The sequence below is a fragment of the Propithecus coquereli genome, unplaced genomic scaffold (assembly GCF_000956105.1).
Source record: "Propithecus coquereli isolate 6110/MARCELLA unplaced genomic scaffold, Pcoq_1.0 Scaffold234, whole genome shotgun sequence".
NCBI lineage: Eukaryota > Metazoa > Chordata > Mammalia > Primates > Indriidae > Propithecus > Propithecus coquereli.
This window is the reverse complement of record NW_012147886.1, coordinates 3760215-3772744: the sequence shown is the minus strand read 5'-3', so window position 1 is coordinate 3772744 and position 12530 is coordinate 3760215. Positions and strand designations below refer to the sequence as shown.

General features: G+C 44.0%; 2 pseudogenes; one reads left to right on the top strand and one right to left on the bottom strand.

The window, feature by feature from the left end:
• Positions 1-5713: 5713 nt before the first annotated feature.
• Positions 5714-7046, top strand: LOC105811320 (annotated as a pseudogene).
• A 278-nt stretch (positions 7047-7324) lies between these two features.
• Positions 7325-8207, bottom strand: LOC105811319 (annotated as a pseudogene).
• Between the last annotated feature and the right edge of the window lie 4323 nt (positions 8208-12530).

Genomic DNA, 12530 nt, shown 5'->3' with positions numbered 1-12530 from the left:
TCCTCCTGGCAGAACAGTTGCTTCCGTATAAATTCCCACTACAATATTAATTTTTGTGCTTATCTTGGTAAATGGAAAATGTATTTTTACTTTGAATAATAATAGCTAGTATGTGAAACATTTTCCATGTCAAAATTTAGAGGAGCTTTAAAAAATTAGGCAAAAAATCAAACATTCAATATTCAGCTTTTTCAGGTTGTATGCTGGGTTTGAATAAACAAAAGCTGACTTTAAGAAAATGGCACAGAAACTCATCCATTCACTCCTTTTCAACCTTCTGAAAACTACTTTTCTGCCTCTCCATATCTATCTTATTTTACTGTCCTGTTCCTTTTGGTGTTTGTTCTGGCCTTTTAAATGAGCTCCCTTCTTGGACGGTTGTTCTCAGAGAAGAAGCCATCACAGTGCAAATATCTTTTTTAAATTTCTTAAGTAGAAGGCAATATATGAAAGCTGCACTGAAACCCAGGTCTAGAGAAGTGGAGGGGTATAATTTACAAGTTTTTCTAAACCCCTAGAAGATATAACAGAATCTTCTGTAGAATTTGTGATTTTGCTAGCTAGTTATTTTCCTCGATAGTCACAGCTGCTCTAATGTGTTCACTAAATTGTTATCCCTTTAGACAGGAAAAGTTGTGAAAAGTAGCATGAAGAGAATTATCAGAAAGGAATGTAAAGAGCTTTGCTGTGCATATTTGTGAAATGGTCCTGAGAAGGCCAATATTTTACAAAAAGAAAATGTACTACATGAAATCCATTTAAGAAACCTTTTGTTTAGGAGTAGATTGCATAAGGATTCAAAATCATAACTTAAGGTACATCTGTAGTAGTGTTTTAAAAAATAAACTGTATGAGCTCCCAAACAGTATTTTGAGTAAACAGTTTAAGGTAAGAGAAGCTTGTCTTCCCTTTTCATAAATAAGGTTCGACCTGCATTAGGGGACATTATCATTAAAAAAATGAAATGGATAATTTCTAAATGAGAATAGTTTGAAAATATGACTGAACATTTTCAGGTACTCAGAAAGTAAACATGCTAGAAATCAAAACAAAGTTCAATGTGCTAGCAGGATTTACTGTACAAATGGAAATTCCACAGAAAATGTACTGCAGAAGAATTATTAGAAATCCCAGGAAAACTTCCTACATATGATCAGACACCCTATCCAGGCATTGCTATTTCTGCACTACATGTAATTGAAGAAATAATTAAATAATTAGCCATAATCCCTGAATCCTTATGGGCACAAACCTCATGTATGGAGGTAGAATAATTAGAGAAGACATAACAATCCAGATTAATTTTTTCAATTATCATAAATCTTTTTTGTATTTACTAATGTGAAGCCATATTCTAGAACTATTAACTCAACAGCCTGGTACATTTTAAAGACCTATTGCCTACTACAGATTGTGCCTTGATCCAGCAGCCAGTCTACTCCATCCTGTAGTGCCCAGCTCCAGTGGACTCTAGGAAATTCGAGGCAGTGGAGTCCAAGAGAAGTAACATGGATTTATCATCAGATAGGCTTAGATTCATATCGTGATCTATGATTCATTCACTGAAGCATTATTCATTGATCTCCTACGTGTCAACTAGTGTGCTAGGTTGTTGACATGTTAAAATGTGTGACCATAAGTGAATAAATCAGCCTCGTGGAGATTGTTTTCCTTGTAATGTGGATGGGATAAAAGTAATCACTAAAAAATATCTAGAATAATGTCTGTGTCAATCTTCTTTTATTTTTTGAGACAGAGTCTCACTCTGTTGGCCAGGCAAGTGCCATGGCATCAGTCTAGCTCACAGCAACCTCAAACTCCTGGGCTCAAGCGATCGATCCTCCTGCCTCATTCTCCCGGGTAGCTGTGTTTTTGGTAGAGACAGAATCTTGCTCTTGCTCCGGCTGGTCTCGAACTCCTGAGTTCAAACTCTCCTCACGCTTGGCCTCCCTGAATTCTAGAATTACAGGCATGAGCCCCCGCGCCCAGCTCTGTTATGAGTGAGGATTTATCACAGTGTGTTAAGAAAATTAAATAAGAGTTGAGAAAAAAAGAAAACAATTAAAAGTTGGCTACGAGGAATAGGGAAAACAAAGATGTTTTGTTTAACAGGTTATTAGTGGAAATTACAAATAGGGAGAATGTTGTGATCTTTACAATATCCCTTGAGGAGAGGGAATATTTCAAATCTTATTTGAAGAAAAAAGAAAGTATCAGGAAAGAAATATGGTAGCAGGCATGTTACAGGAGGAAAAAAAAATTACATGGAAAAACAAAGGAAGTGGAATAGCTAAAAAAATTTTTGAAAAAATCAAGTGGGAAGAATTAGTGCACCTGGGTTCAGAACTTATGTAGGTACAGGCAGCAAGGCTGTGTGGTATTGGCAGACAGGCACATAGGTCAATGAAACAGAATAGAAAACTGGAAACAGGTGCACTCAAATGAGCCCAACTGATTTTTGACAAAGGCACAAAAGCAATTCAATGGGGAAAATCTGTGGAATATAGGGCTAGGCAAAGAGTTTTTACCTTGACAGCAAAAGCATTGAGCATAAAAGGAGGAATAAAATAAGGAAAAAAAAGAGAACAAACTACTGATAGATGCAGCAACCTAGATGAATCTCCAGAGAATTATGTTGAGTGAAAAAAGGTAAGGGAAGTGTATTTGTTGCCCCTATTCCAGAAGGACTCTGTACACCGTAGACATTTCTTCTAGGTTCTTTCTTTTGCCAACTGGTCCCGACACAATGTTTCCAACAGTGATAAAGTAACCTCTTTTGACCCTCTGCCTTCCCTAGGCTGAGAGGATATTAAAGAAAATATAGATTTGTAGTTGGTGGAGTTGAGGGAAAATAGAAGATGAACTTCTGGTACAATGAAATGGAGTTGAAGTGAGAACATCAGAAAATTAATTTCCTGGCTCCTAGTGTTATTGAATTGTAGCTCAACAAATCCACCTGGGACATGTTGGAAGCTCAACTTGGAAAACAGGTGAGCTGAGCAGACAACATGTCTGTGGCTGTCCTGTAAGCTGCTCATCGATTTGTGTGATAATGCTATTGTGATATCATGGCTTTTTAGAATTCATTCATATTGAAACATTTGTAATCTACTTACCTCTCTACTCTGTGGCCCCCACTCCTGCTTTCAACACAAAGCCACCAGCAGGGAGAACAAGCAGGGAGCCTATAAGTGAAGTAAGAGGCTCACTGCCTTTGGTGAAAGGAATATCTGCCACTCCTCTGGAATATCTTAACATGGATCAGGCAGTGTGCTATGTCAGCACAGTGATCAAAGGCAAGAGAAGAGTTCACTCAGAAGGACCTATTGGCCTTGCAGAGAACATCAGCACCAATCTGACATGTAATGCCATGCACACCATGAACGACAAACCATGTTGGCCAATGGCATCAATCTGCTTTCAGGGCTGCTCTTCTGGAACTGGGGTCCCAAATGACCCCAAATTAATAATCTCCAGGGCTTTTCAAGGCATCTGGTCAACCCTATGTGTAGGGTAGAAGGTTGGAGAACAACCTGAAGTGGAAAAACAGGAACTGAAAACAATGAACTTCAGAATGTCGGAGCATGCTGAGGGGTAAAGGCCAGAGCAAGGGCCTGCGTCTAAAGGGATGCTCTGTCATCAAAGCTCTTATGTTGACGAGACTCGTGCATTAGGTAAGGTTAATAAGGGTAGGTAAGGCCAAGGTTACATGGAGTGCAAATGGCAGAGCAAAAGCTGAACCCTTGAGCTGTCTGACTTAACAATCTATGCTATCAGTAGACATGTTATATGCAAGGAGGCTTTTATATACTATTCCAGTGTGTCATATTGATCTGATAGACATGACAGGAAGAAGTGAAGACTGTGGCTGAATCCTCACCTTTTTTTTTTTTTTTTTTTTAAGAACTACACAGAGTGTGAGTGCTAAGAGGTGGGTCACTGGGACCATCCTGGAGGCTGGTGACCACAGGATCTCCAACTTGACTTGCCCTACACGGAACTTCTGTAGTCTTTCCCTTCAGGCACAAAACCAGCTTCCTTCACCATATTCCCCAACCCTGTGAATGCAAATCCATCTTTCCAGCCACTCAAGACAACTCTTGGAGACATCCTTGACTGCCCTTTCTATCCCACACACATCCAATCTTCAGCAAATCCTGGTAGCTCTACCTTCAAAACAGATTGGGATTCTGATCCCTTTTCACCACCACCATCGCTAGTGTCCTGGTTTAAGGTGCCTGGTTTATCATCTCTCACTTAGATTATTGCAACAGCCTCCCCGTGGTCTCCCTGCTTCACCTTTGATCCCCCTATGAGCATAGTGGTTGGATGACCAGAGGAGGGAACAGCAAGCAAGGTATTTCAGTTCTATCACTTCATAATCAACCATCTTAAATGGAGAGGCTGAAATCATTTATTTGGCTCCCGAATCTGCAATTTGGGCAGGGGTTGGGAGCACAGGTCCTCTCTGCTCCCACGGCACAGGCTGGGGCAGCTCAAAGGTGGGGGCAACCTGGCAGCTGGGAGCTAGAGTCATCTCAAAGCTCACCCATGTATACCCAGTGGTTGGTACTGGCTGTCATCCGCGACCTCACCTGGGGCCATCAGCCGGAACGCCTACACTGGCCTCTGCACAGGGCTCTTTGCTTCCTCACGGTGTGGTGGCTGCGTTCTGAGAGCCACTTCCCCAAGAACAGGCAGGTACTGTTGCCCATTTCTTATGGCCCGGGCCCAGAAATAGATGCAGCATCATTTATTTCTACCACATTCTGTTGTCAAGAGGTCACAGAGCCCAGATTCCAGAGGAGGAGACACAGATCCCACCTTTTGATGGGAGAGGCAGCAAAGAGTTACAAGGCCATGCTTTAAGGTCACCGCAGAAAGGAACAGGAAGATAACACTCTTTGTGCTGGGCTCAGTGTGGGATGTTTACATTCATCAGTGCGTGGGGAGGGGCACTGTAGAAAAGCAGCACACGTCTGGCATGTGTCCACGGCAGCACATGAACCCAGGGCTCGCCACGAACCCTCGGTTCTTTCCTCTGAGTCACACCGCCTCCCAGGGATCATCTGCTTTCCACTCTAAGGTTCCAGGATGCTAAGGCACTATTTCCCAGAGAAGGGGATTCAGTATAAGGTTGCGGTTTATTGGGACTTTTCTGAGAGGGCTTAGTTACAGATGGACCAAAATCACTTGGTATGCAGACTGGAAGGAAATACACCTTAAAAAAAGAACAAACTGCTTCTCAGGATTTGATAGTACTTTATATGCAAAACTTATTTCTTTAAATTTGTCTCAAGCATTTGGATTCTTATATAGAAGAAGTCTCTATAAAGGGCTTTTTTATAAGCCCCGAAGTCCCCGAAGCAATGTTGGTCAGAGCCCAGGCTGCTTCAAACTGCAAGCAGGGATAAAGTGATGACTTCAGAAACTCCACCAGCCTGGGAATGAGCCCAGCTTCAACAACCAATTTTAGAGGTAGGGGAAGAGCTAAGAGTCCTTTTGCTCTTAAGACCATCAACAAGATACTGCAGATACTAGTGTGTTTAGACTTGGGCTCCTGCAGCTGATCCTGGGCTGCTGCATGGTGGCGTTCAGCTTTGGGGCACTGTCACTGAGCAGCTACTCGCAGATGAAGAACTCTTGTCTGTTCTGGGCTGGCTCCTTGGTGATACTTTCTGGAATCATAGGATTAACAACTTGGAAAAGGCCTATGATACTCCTGGTAAACCTCTTTGTGCTGCTCTCTGTGGTTTGTGTCCTCCTGAATCTAGCTGGATTTATTCTAGGCTTCCAGGGGAACCAGTTTGTGTCCAGCGTGCTCAGGTACGATCTGGTGGATTTAGGTGAAGGCAAGATTTGTTTCTGTTGTAAAGAATTTCAACCAGCCAAATGTACAGACAAAGAAAATGCCTTAAAACTCTTTCCAGTCTAGCTGTGTAGTGCTTTGCATCTGCTACTTAAGAAAGTCCTCTTCGCCCTCTGTGCCTTGAACGCCCTGACCACCATAGTCTGCTTGGTGGCTGCCGCCCTCTGCTACCTGTAGATATTCGCAACCAGAAGATCCTGCATCAATGAGTCCCAGATTTCTGCTGAAGACGTGGAAGAACATGGCCATATCCCGGACCCGGATGACTTCAGACCTCCTGTGCCTCCCTCTTCCCACTTTGCCATATTTTGCTCGTGCACACTCTGGATGAACTGCAGGATGGTTGGTCCTGATGTCATTCCACTGCCATGTGTCTATGGATTGTACAAAGGTGTGGTAGTGTTCTGTCCTCTGGACCCCCTGCCTCCATATGATGTACCAGGAGCAGGGGTCTTCATTCCAAATGCCAGAGGGGTCAGAAGCTGCTGCTAGCCCACTGGAACCAGCTTGCACACAAGTGACTCAAGGTGGGGACATTCCTAACACAGCTGGAGAAGAAAGCACATCCATTTCAATGCCCAGCTCAACCCTGGTGCAGCCAGTGAGAAGCCGTAGAGCCCTCCTGGGCCTGAGGACAAGATCAAAGAGCGAATCTGTGCTCCATCATTCCAAGGACAGAGCTACCCCACTGCTCAGCTGTGAAGCCACGACTCAGACTGAAAGGAGACTGGATCTGGCTGCGGTGACTTTGAGGAGAGGCTTGGGATTGAGAGCTTCATGATGCAGGCCAGAGTTGCTAATAGATTACAAATCTCACATAGACATCAAGTTGCTAGTGGTAAGGTTCCTGGAGCAATCTTCATGCAGTATGACCCCAGACATCCATGAACCTGTAGAAAACATTAAATCTGTTCTGAAGTCTGATGAGGAACACATGGAAGAAGCCATCACCAGTGCCATTTTCCTGGAACAAATCATGGCCCTGTTGCAGCTTAGCACTTCCAGGGCTGACGCACTGCCCTCGCGGAGACGGCCAGGCCTGCTGCACCTGCGGAGCTGTGCCAACCCGAGCACCTTCACCCGGGCAGGGAGGCCACAGGCCCAGAGGAGGTCCCGGTGAGTGGAGGCTGAGTGGCCACACAGCCTCATTGGGGTCATCTGAGAGACTGTCCTGTGAAGTCTTACATTAAATAAAGTCTGTATGCTTTGCTCTCAAAAAATAAGGGGGTGGGGGGTGGGAGGTGCCCTTGCCCTCTTCACATAAGAAAACAAAGCCAGGAAATTCTTTGAAACAGGGAGAAATGTAAAAAGCATGTAGTGTTCAAAAACCTTGAATCAAAAACTTACTGGAGAGATGTAGGAGAGTGTTCTGATCTCCCATATGGAGATGAGCTTTGGAACATCTGGAGAGACTCCTCTTGCAGACACAGCCATATGCCCCTGAGTCTCTGGAGTTCATTGCAGGCTGTCCCACTGCAGGGAGGTGTAGACCATCTCACCATCAGGCTGCAGAGAGCAGAGGAGCAGGGTATTTCTGACACTGGTTCCAAGGCGTCCAGCAGAGACCAGAGCCTAGAGTGGTACTGGGTCCTCGGGAGCCCAGCACTGAGCGATGTAGTAGGCATGGAAGCAGAGCAGGTCACCAGGATAGACCAAGAAATTACCCCTGAACTTGCCAGCTGTACTCAAGAAGCCTCGCTCCCACAGGTCTCTGTAGATACTGTAGCACAGCTCATGAGCAGGGTGGCCAGCATGGGGCCAGTCTTTGGACTGGACACGCCAGTCCAGGAGTCTAGCCTTGACAGGTCAAGGCCTCTCAGTAGCCATCTGGACAAGTAGAGCAGATCTGGGCAAGGGGGTTACCTCATTAGAAGATCCTGGTTGGGAAGAGGAGGGGGCTGCTTCCTCCTGCTCTCCAGCAGTCTGGCCATCACTGGTCTCATTCTCTTCAGCAGCTTCGCTCCCACCAGCCTCCTGGCTCCTGTTGGTCCCTGAACCCTGTTCTACCTTCTGCTTCTTGGCAGCCTGACCCTCTAATCTTCTCCAGTAGCTCCTGATGATGCATCTCATGGGTCTCAGCTGCCAAGGATGCCAGAGCCAGACTGTGGTGGCAAGGGTCTGGGCACAGGGCATTGACCAGAGTCATGGTGCCAATCTTGGCCAGGAGCAACTCTTCAGGCATCAGCAGCAGCGGGAGGCCCAGGTGTGAGTTTTGGCAGGGTTCATGGGGCAGGGTGCCCACTGTGTGGACCCCCACTCCCAGACGCCACCCTAGAGCCTGCACCACCTCGGCCCCCCACACCAGAGAGTGGCCATTCACCACCTCTACCAGCAGCATCCTCCTTGTAAACACCAATTCACAGTCGAGGCGGAGCCACCCGCTACATAGCAGGCCACGCACTGCTTCTTCCACCTCGTGACATGCCAACCCTCCTGTTTATTTAAAATTAGAGATGAGTGTGAGTAGGAGAAAGTGATATAAGCTTCAGCCAGTGTCTTTTCATAATGGCATTGGGAGGTCATCAATTGGCAGATCTGTCCTAGAAAGTAAAAAGAAAGTGACAAGACCAAGCACGACCAGTTGATAATAGAATATTTTTGGCTGATCATGGGAATGTACCATATTTTATTATATAAGTTGTTAACACACAGAGGAGGATTAGAGGAATGATAAACTACTGACTCTGATATTAAGCCAGTCTGTTCCATTTCTCTGCCAGGAAAGAGGAAGAAACTATGCTCTTCCAGTCTACATCAAATCATTGATAGTCAGAGGGATCTTCGAGTCCCCTCATGCTAGGGCTTAAACACAGCCGGGCTTAAGACACAAACCCAGTACACTGTGGCTGCACCTTCTGGGAGAAATAAAAGGAGAAAAAGACTGCAAAGCAGCCCTCGGGATACCTGACTGCTATTACAGGCAACAATAGCCAAATACACCAGAAAAGTGTTTCCCAGGGTAGGAGGAGCCCCTAATTGTGTTACCATAGCTGAGGCTTGTGTCTCTAGTTGTTTCCATCGACACCATGTGATCTTGGGCACCATGATGGTGTCATGTGTCTCTTGAGACAAGACCCCCATCAGTAGCAGCATTTCCCAGTCAGCCCCGATATTCAGCATGAACTCCAAAAGCTTGAAAAGGGGCCTCAGACTCCACAAGTGGAAGTTTACAACTGGCTTCCAAGATCTTTGATAACCAGGATGGGGAGAGGCAAGAGGAAAAAGAAAATGGGACTGATAGCAGCCCTGAGAGCAGAAATGCTTTTCAAATAGTGCCTTCTACTATAAAAGTTCTTCAGAGATACCCTGAAGGCTCAGGGAAGAAGACACCAGAACAACATCCTGCTCTGGGAAGTACACCTTGCTTCTTCTACAACCAGCTGGGTACCTGGAGAGAAATGCCCCAGGAAGCAGAGCTCAGGGCCAGAGTTGACAGTGCCCCCTTGAGCCGGCATCTTCCACACCCACAGATCCACTGGAACTGCTTCAGTCTGATGGATATGTCTAGTTTTGGAACAAGTTCAGTGTGGTCACACTGGGATGGTCAAGCCTTAGGTAACTCTGTCATGGCCTGGAGTCCAAACTCTATGATTTTAGCAAGAAAGTTAAAAACAAAACAAAACAAAACAAAAAAACAAGATAGAAGGAACAAGTAGAGACAGATGTGAAGAAAGTTAAAGATATCAAAATACATCAAAAATTCAGAACTCAAAGGGTCAATCTACCACTATAGAGTTAAAAAGTAAAGTTTGCTACAATTTCTATCTTTCACCTGCTAAAGTTGCAGTTGAAATAAAACTCTGAACTATGTTTTGTGATAAATTCAAGGCCAATTAGGAACAGCTAGTTACTCACTCAAAACTGAAAAAAAAAAAAAAAAAGAGGAAAAAAGAACCCTTGCAGATCTCATGATTCCTGTCCTTCCTCTACTCTCACTTTTAAAACCATCTATTTTCAACCCCCTCCTGCTTTGTAACCCAAATGAACTCTCAACTCAGGTAGGGACATCTCAACTTCCGTGTCCAGCAGGAAGCAACTACAGAAGATTAGACCTCTACCCATATTCCCCAGATTTTGAGTTCATTAAACATATTTTTTTTTTTAACCAAAGAGAGGGGGAAATAGTAACCTAGTAACCCAACAGAGAAAAGTATACTATCAAAGAGAAAATAAGAGAAATAAACTCACAACAACACTATACTTGTATATTTCCTTAGATGCGTCATTGAGGACCCATCTTAGGTAACCATTGTAAAAGTCAAGGATTTAAGGCAAACAGTTGCAATAGAAACTGGGTATAAAAATAAAAACACCTGGTTAAAGTGGATCAAATATTCTGTCCATACCCTAAATAAGAGCGATTGCTACACCTGTGCCATAGGAAGACCGGAGGCCCAAATAGTTCCCTTTTCACTTGGATGGTCTGTAGATCCTACGGGCATGCACTGTGTGGTAGCTCTCTTCCATGACACCACAGCATGGGGACAAATTGTACAAAACCCTATCGTTGCTTTTCCCTGACATGAGAGTTCTTGTAGGTCAGCCCCGAGGACCGTGAGGCCACCAGCCTCTGACGTCAACTTCACCTCACATCTCTCTAGACAGGAGGAGAAGGCAGCATCTCTTGGAAACACAACAGGGTACAATGAAAGCCTGGCCTTCAAGAACCTACAGAATCAGTCTCCCCTCCCCATAACCGAAGGAAAGGTCTGATGGTATGAAGACCAACTATTTGAGGTCCTACTGAAAAACTGCAGTGACACCTGCGCTTTGGGGCAATTGGCTCTCCCTTTTACCCTGGTGTTCCATCACCTTCCAATTGAGGAAAGGTGACATCAGATGGAAAAAAAAAAATATTCCCAGAGGATCTTTTGATTCCCATATTTTTATTATACTATTGGAATCCCCCAAGGAGTATCAAATGAATTCAAAACTAGAAATCAAATAACTGCTGAATTTGAATCTTTATTCTTCTAATGGTCCACTGTAAATAAAAATGTAGACTGGATCAACTACCTATACCATAATCAACAAAAACTTGTAAATTATGTCTGAAATACCATCAGAGATATAACCAAACAGCTAGGGCCCACGAGTAAAATGACCTGGAAAAATAAAATGGCTTTAAATATGATATTAACAGAAAAAGGTGGAGTGTGTGTCATGATTAGAGGCCAGTGCTGCACTTACATCCCCAACAACACAGCTCCAGATGGCACAATCACCAAAACTCTACAAAAACTTACTACCTTGCCTAATGAGCTACCTGAAAACTCAGGGGCAAATAACCCTTCAGTAGCCTCATGGAGCAATGGCTTGGAAAATGAAAAGGGTTAATGACATCAGTACTAACTGCCTTACTTATTATATTATTTTTATATTAATGGAATGTTATAGTATCCCCTCTATGAGGAAACTAATCCACAGATTAATAAAAACAGGCTTAACGAAACAACTTCTTCCACCTCCATGTGAAAACAAGTTATTGCTATTAAAAAAACCAAGAGCACCAAAATCAACTCCTCACTGCATTTGGAGAAAAGAGTGAAAGTCTAATATAAAAGAGGGGGAAATTGTAGGAGGATATGACATAGACCTAATCTTTTCTGCCAAAGGAATATTCTATCTGCTATTCAGCTATATGCAATTATTAGCACATAGCACAAACCGTACAATAACAACCTTGGTTTAATCTCCTTTATTGCAATACCAAAATAATACCACATTTTCTCACTTTAACTGCCTTGTTCTCCCTTTTTCCCCAACAACACACCTTACCCAATTGAGTAAGGGCAAGATCGTGGGATCAAAGTCCCTACCAATGGGATGAGACACAACCCTAGGTCTGCATTATGGATGAAAAGATGAAGAACTTCCCCATAATGCACTGCTGGCTGGCTGCTTTTGCTGCCGCCATATGCCCTTCTGATCAGAAGTAAAGATTTTGCCTTGTCAAGACAATTTACAATGTTTGACTGTTTTCTTAACAACACCGTGGGTTACTTCCAACAGTGGGAACAGAAAATGCAAATCTTCCCCAGTCTTGTTTTCCTAGAGAAATTGTGAAAAAACAATCTTTAAAATCAATTACAATCAGAGACCAATCTCCTGGAATTAATGACAGCTGGAGAAGATCGGGTTGTAAAGGTCCCATAGGGACTGTAATAGCGTTAAGAGCTCTTAGGTCCCATAGTAAAAGACACTTATTGTTCTTTTCAGGTATGACAAATGTAGGAGTGTTCCATGGGCTCAGGGAAGATTCTATATGTCCTGCTTTCAGTTGGTCCTGGACAAGAGATTTTACATTTTTTTTTAATTTATCCTGCTTAATGGGCCACTGCTCTATCCAAATGGGCCAATTAGTAGTCCATTGTAAAGATGTGGGTTGTATTGGATTTACCTGAGCAGTGGCCCCTATTGAAAAAACTGGGTAGTTAGGAGAAGATTCCATTGTTCCAGCAAATCTCTTGTCCCCATAAAGATTGGCCCTCTCATAGGTGATGGTGAAAAGTGGGTGGTTTACCAGGGAAGGAATAGAGATTCCCTTTGACAGGGGAGGAAGTAGCTACTCCTCCCGTTGAACCGCAGAGGATGGTGGTGGAGGCTGGGCACGGTGGCTCGCACCTGTAATACTAGCACTTCGGGAGGCCGAGGCGGGCAT